Source organism: Adiantum capillus-veneris, chromosome 19 (genome assembly GCF_014529385.1).
Source record: "Adiantum capillus-veneris isolate H3 chromosome 19, ASM1452938v2, whole genome shotgun sequence".
Taxonomy (NCBI): Eukaryota; Viridiplantae; Streptophyta; class Polypodiopsida; order Polypodiales; family Pteridaceae; genus Adiantum; species Adiantum capillus-veneris.
In genome coordinates, this window is record NC_140949.1 from 47,911,188 (window position 1) to 47,917,965 (window position 6,778).

Genomic DNA, 6,778 nt, shown 5'->3' on the forward strand with positions numbered 1-6,778 from the left:
TTCTAGCACTTTGTGCATATTATCTTTTGGTAACTCTTTCAACCTATCCTTCCATGATGATATGTGTGTGTGTGTGTGTGTGTGTGTGTGTGTGTGTGTGTGTGTGTGTGTGTGTGTGTGTGTGTGTGTGTGTGTGTGTGTGTGTGTGTGTGTGTGTGTGTGTGTGGCCAAGTGGCGGCTGGTATTATATGATGTAGGACATGCTCCACCGTTGTTGTCATCTCAACAGTGATACCCAGCATGCCTGCGCTAGAATAATTGATCTAAACCCAATCCACACTAGCAACAAAAAACTATTGGTCATTAAGCTCTGCAAACCTTATCCCCATTGGACATATATTTGTGAGGACCTTGATACCACCCCCCTTGATAAAAGATTGCGGATGGACGATGGAGTAAGTTGGAAGGCGATGGTGAGCTCCACCAAGTTTTCATCTACAGTGGTGGTGGAAAGGAGACACCTTGATTCTGGTACACAGAGGAGGAGAGGCTAAGCCTTCAACATGCAGGAAGAGGCTTGCCTCGTTGGATCGACTCATGAGGGATGGCTCGCCAATGGCGAGGTTGTAAGCATACTAGAATGGCCAAGGAGTGGCCGCCTCGTAGTGAAGACCTGGTCGTGCAACCAATCACGGAATGTGGAAGATGGCTACAGCAAATAGGCAGGCTTTACTGATCAGACTGGCCACCGACATGGGCCCACGTGTGAACACCATTTGCATATCCTGATTGTGGGAAAAACGGGGGTATTTTGCTTCATTTGATTGGCTCGATAAGCAAGCCGACTGGGATGGAATCAAGCATGAGGCATGAGCTGACATGGTAGGATGGACCTATGGTGGTCTGCGAGATGATAACTTGCCATTGGCATGCAACTAGTAGTAACCTAGGCTCACTGCTTGGAAGTTGGATCTACCCCTTTGCCCTAGTCGCTCCGTGTGACGATCAATAGAAAATATAATTTTGATCATACATCAAAAAAATGTGAGAAATGATGATTGACCTATATTCTATGTAAACAAAGCATATTGCCTTTCCACGATCTCTTGATTCCTTCCATGCACAAAGAGCTCCATACGTATTGCAGTTGCATTATGGTAGTGATGGTTATGCACACACATGATCACCACGCTCTTGCACTAGAGACTCCACACTCGGCCCTCAATCAGTATAAGTGCTTCCACTGCCTTGATCTTGTTCTCCATGATGTCCCAATTTGAGGAATTGATGATGGACATCCATTGAGCCTCCAATAGCTTAGCCAAATATATATGTGTGTGTGTGTGTGTGTGTGTGTGTGTGTGTGTGTGACACATGTATACACACACACACACACACAAACACACACACACACACATATATAACACACACACACACACACACACACATATATATATATATGTGTGTGTGTGTGTGTGTGTGTGTGTGTGTGTGTGTGTGTGTGTGTGTGTGTGTGTGTGTGTGTGTGTGTGTGTGTGTGTTATACACACACACACACACACACACACACATATATATATATAGATGTATATACATGTACATATATATATATATATATATATATATGTACATATATATATATATATATATATATATATATATATATATATATATATACATATATATATATATATATACATATATATATATATGGTAATTAAAGAAATAACAAAAAAGCTTTCTCCAAACCCCTACTCTGCCTTCTCCACCTCCACCGGGTTTTCACAAATGTTGGTCAATTATCTATGTGTGTCTACTGCATCCACTATAAGATGCCAGATTGCTTCATATGTAGAATTGATACCTCCAGCTCCAAATCCTACTGAACCAACATTACCTAACTTGAAAGACACATATGATCCTGCAATCTGCAAGACATCATTGACAATTTCAAAGAAGGCATTTGCAATCAGCTTGTTCCTATATGCCATGATACCTAGATGTGGCAGCACGTGGAGCATAATTAGAAAGCATAAACCATCGATGCCTCCTTTGTATTTTTTATTGTTTTGACAACATCGTGCCAGAATATAGCATCTAGTTTCAAGAAACCACACATAACCTTTGGCAACGCATTCACTTTTCGACAATGTAGGTAATTATCACGTACTAGCGAAATTGGATTTCTAAATTTAACCTTACAAACTATATTGTACAATAGTCTACAATGATAAGCACCTTTCTTCCTATTGTCCTTGACTTGTTGAACTCTTCAATTTTCTTGCAATCACAGATTCAATGGGACCAAATCCCCTGTTGGCATTCATCATCTTCATCCTTCACAAGGCTACTGGAATTGGAGGCCTCGAGTCCTCATCAGGTAAATTTGATCCAAGTAGCATGAGAATGAATCCGCCACATGTGCATCGATATTCTCCCCAATCAAGCCTCTCACCTTCTCTAATGTATTTAAAGTAACCAGGTTCTCCTCCACTTTGTGCAATCCCACCGATTTTTGAGCATCAGATACATAGACTTCCTTCTTGACAGTCCTTCCTTTGCTTCCTCGACACTTGTGGGGCTGTAGATTACAATCTCAGAGTTACCCCCAATACCATCGTTAACTACCACCGGCACATCCTCTTTCAAGAGAGACAAACCTTATACATAGTAGCATGCCAATAGACTGGTTGAAACCACCACTTCCCTTGTTTCTGGTGGTGTTGGGTCACAAATTATGGTATGCATTTCACTAGGAAGGGCAATATACACTAGGAGTATAATCATCTTTGGAACATTGGGACCCAACCCCTTCTCTTCATACAAGATTTGGCATGCTGTATCAATTTCTTTATGTCCTTTTGAAAAGAGAAGGATATCACCTTGTGGCTCAGTTACATGTATCTATATAATAGTAATAAGTTCAGCATCTAGATAGTCACTATCTAGTTGCTTTGCAAATAGAATCTTGACAGGAAACGTTCATGGAATAATGAAAATATTACAATAAAAAAAGTACGTAGTGACTATAAGATGCAAATCTTTCCGCCGCCTTACTAGGTTATTTAGCAACCCAAAGAGGACATCAAGGTGTGTAGTTCTTTCATGTGCTTATCGATCAAGCACAATAACCGAATGTGCCCAAAGCTGGTTATCCACAAGCACTATCTCAAAAGTATTCCATTTTTCATATACTTGATAATTAGCTCAAGCCGTGTGCACTCCTTAAACCTAATCGCGTAATCAAGCTCTTCACCAAGAGTGCAACCAAATTCTTTAGCAACCCTCTTGGCTACAGACATTGCAACCGTTCTTCACGGTTGCATGCAACCAATCTTTCTTTTTGTTGTGTTCCCTACCTCTACTAATATTGTGTAACTTGTGTTGTTTTCCCTAGAGTGGTTTCTCCAATCAAAACCAAAATCTAGTTCTCATGGACTGCTCTAAGGAACTCATTTTTCAACTTGTAATTGGAAAAAATTTCTTTGCTCGTGTATTGATTCCTTTGACTACTGGCCAATGTGGTTGCCTTACCAAATTCATCTTTCTTTGACTCCGGCATGTCATACGCAGAGTCCCATACCACCAACTTTGTGAGAGCAAGATGCTGCTCTCCTGTCTTTGGCATGGGATCTTCCCAAGGATCATTCAAATCATTTGGGATGGAAGCCGGCATGGTCCTTCTCTACTGCTCTACCAACAATCTCCGCTCTTTGGCTAAAGCATATTGTGTCATTGTAGCTCTTTGAAGTGAATCATCTGGATTTCTTACGATTTACAAAATTATCTCTGAAAAATCATCGTTTCACAACCTCTTAATGAATCCCCCCCCCTCCCCCCCCCCGCCGTCTATGGCCCCAATTGTGGCACAAGATTTATAGATAAAAATGTACATCACTACCTTTGGAATGATGCCCTCATGCTACATGCAATCATATAGATCACTATTATTGTCATCTCGGCCCTCTTTGCAACTTCAAAAGACAACATTCCAAAAGGCAAGACTCTTCAGCACATCTTTTGTCCTCGAGAGTGCACCACACTTGTGTTGGAGTTAGGGTTGCAAGGAAATGCACATAGCTTGGAGAAGACGAAGGAAGCTCAAGGCACACAATAGAGAGTATATTACTTAGTGTGCAATGGAAAGATTGGTAGCCCTAGAATGAATGGACATATATACAATGCATGGGGGGAAAAACCTCCTAAAGAGGGAAAAAATGACCCGGCAATCCTAAGTGTGTTCACACACATCACTACCACATGTATATGGTAACAAATGCCCCCTGGAGTGATGTGGTGAAAGAGAGCTGGCACATGAGTAAAGGGAAGTGCCATGCCCTAAGGACATGATCAGTCCACAAAGGGGAGTAAGCCCAAAGCTTTGCGTAAAGCTTCGAACTTCTCACAAGACAATGCCTTTGTGAAAAGATCTCCAAGGTTGTCATGTGTTGGCACATAAGCCAAGTTGATCTCTCCTGCTGAGAGTAGTGGTAATGCACCTCAATGTGCTTTGTGCGAGCATGAAAAACTGGGTTCTTCGCAACTGCCAGTACTCAGCCTCACAACTAGAAGTGGCCACAATAGGTTGCTTCTTGCTCATCCATGATATACATGAATTGCCAAGCATGAAACAAAAACCACTTGTGAACACTCATGTGTCGAAACAACCAGCTCAATCTGAGTCTGAAAAAACATGTAAGTCTGGCGGCAATGATCCCCCCTTGGGATAAAACAATCCAAGATGTAAAGTGCCACTCAAGTAGCAAAAAATCCTCTTGACAACCCGTCAATGCTTAGACCGTGGGCTATGTATAAATCTGTTGACCTGTGAGACTGCGAACTAAATATCAAGTCTCGTGTTGCATACATGAATGAGGCATCCAACAGCAGTTTGGTAAAGAGTGACATCTGCAGGATCACCAGCATCATGAAGACTCAATTTCAAACGTGTTTCCATGGGAGTGGCAATAGGTTTGTAATCCTCAAGTCCAAACTTACATATCAATGTCTCTATGTAACTTTTCTGACACAAGGCAATACCACCATCACACTACTTAAATTGTATACCCAAGTAATGATGCAACAACCCCAAGTATTTCATCTTGAAAGTAGCATTCAAATTAGACTTAAATACAGCAATATGTCTCTCATTTGGTCCAGCGATCAGCAAATCATCTACATAAAGAACCACAATGAGAAGTACATCACCCTCACGCTTTACATACAATGTGCTTTCTGTTGGACTGTTACGAAAGCCTCGTTTGACCAAATGAGTGTCAATCTTCTCATAACAAGCACGAGGAGATTGCTTCAACCCATACCAAGCTTTGTTACATTTGTACACCTTATCCTCTTGTCCTTTTTTGACAAAACCGTAAGGCTACGTTACATAAACTTCTTCAAAATATATCAACATTCAAGAAAGCAGTAACAATGTCTGACTGATGTACATCCCAACCAAAATGAGCTGCCAATACACATAAAAAGCGCACAGTAGTCATACAAAAAGTGGGAGCAAAATTTTCTTCATAATCTATGCATGTTTGTTGTGCATACCCCTTTGCAACAAGTCAAGCCTTATAGCGATCAATCTCACCATCCGGCTTGCATTTCAACTTGTAAACCCACTTTGTACCAATGGGCTTTTTGCCAAGAGGCAAATCACATAAAGTCCATGTGTCATTTTCTATAAGTGCATCATACTTTGTGAAGCTAGATATGGCATTTCTCAATTGTTTGGTGAAAATTATGGTGTAGGGAAAGGACCTCAAGTGTCCTTTCCCAAAAATAATTGTGACCATGTGGCGATCGGTGTTAAATGGGAAAGGACACTTGAGGTCCTTTCTCGTCCGTCAAATGTCGGGGGGAGGTGGGCCCACCGCACAGTGTAGCTGCAGACATTCGTAGGTGTAAGATTAGCAACATGCATTCCAATTGCTTGCATGGTAGGCGTTGACTGGCTCTCATGGCTTTGGATTCCGAGTGTTGACATGTTGCGTGCATGGTTGTCAGCCTGTCGCTCTCACCATTCCGCCTGCAAACATGTCAGAAGGGCACACAATTCCCAAGGTGGACTTGCTGTCACATCATTGGATGCTCAAGCAAGAATTCCAACTGCTGACCTGTCGACGATCCGTCGGCTGCTGCAGACTTGGATTACAGCCAGGAATTGCAGAGGGTTGGACGGCCCAGATCTACAACCCGGTGACCCCCGACTTTGACGAAGTGGTAGGCACACCAAACTTTAATTTGTAGGGTATGGTTCCACTAGTAATGTTCTCTACAAGGTGATTGTGTCTAAATGAGTAGGGGCATTGGTAGCAATTTATACTTTTAGCTTCATAAAGAAGAATGGTACAAGTGTGCCAAGCACTTGCATCCTTAGTTTGTATTATTAATTCCGTATACTTTACCCATAATCATAAGCCTTTGGCAAGTCTACTCCAAGACATGAGTTGAGTATTATAAGCTTTATCCATAATCACAAGCTAATGAAAACACTTCTCCAACATATCAAGTTTATCTTATGCCGTGTTAACCCTCTCAAAAAGGATAGAAATAATGTCTTTGTAAGCTTTTTTACAATCTAGCACATGCACATGAACTCCAATCTGCAATCTTTTTAATGATGCTTGCAAAGAAATTATATGTAGTGAATCATTAGTGGATTAACAAACAAGGAGCCAATTCAGGAGGAACTCTCATCTTTGAAACCATGTCAAAAACCATGGATCTTGCTCTCCTATGGTCGGTGATACCCACAAATCCACGTGTATTAGTCGGGCCAATATCGTATTCATAAGACATTACACCGCCATCAACGAAAGTAGAATGTGAA

At 41.5% G+C, this 6,778-nt stretch overlaps 1 pseudogene; it reads right to left on the reverse strand.

The window, feature by feature from the left end:
• Positions 1-1,739: 1,739 nt before the first annotated feature.
• LOC147433963 (putative pre-mRNA-splicing factor ATP-dependent RNA helicase DEAH5) lies at positions 1,740-3,897 on the reverse strand (annotated as a pseudogene).
• Between the last annotated feature and the right edge of the window lie 2,881 nt (positions 3,898-6,778).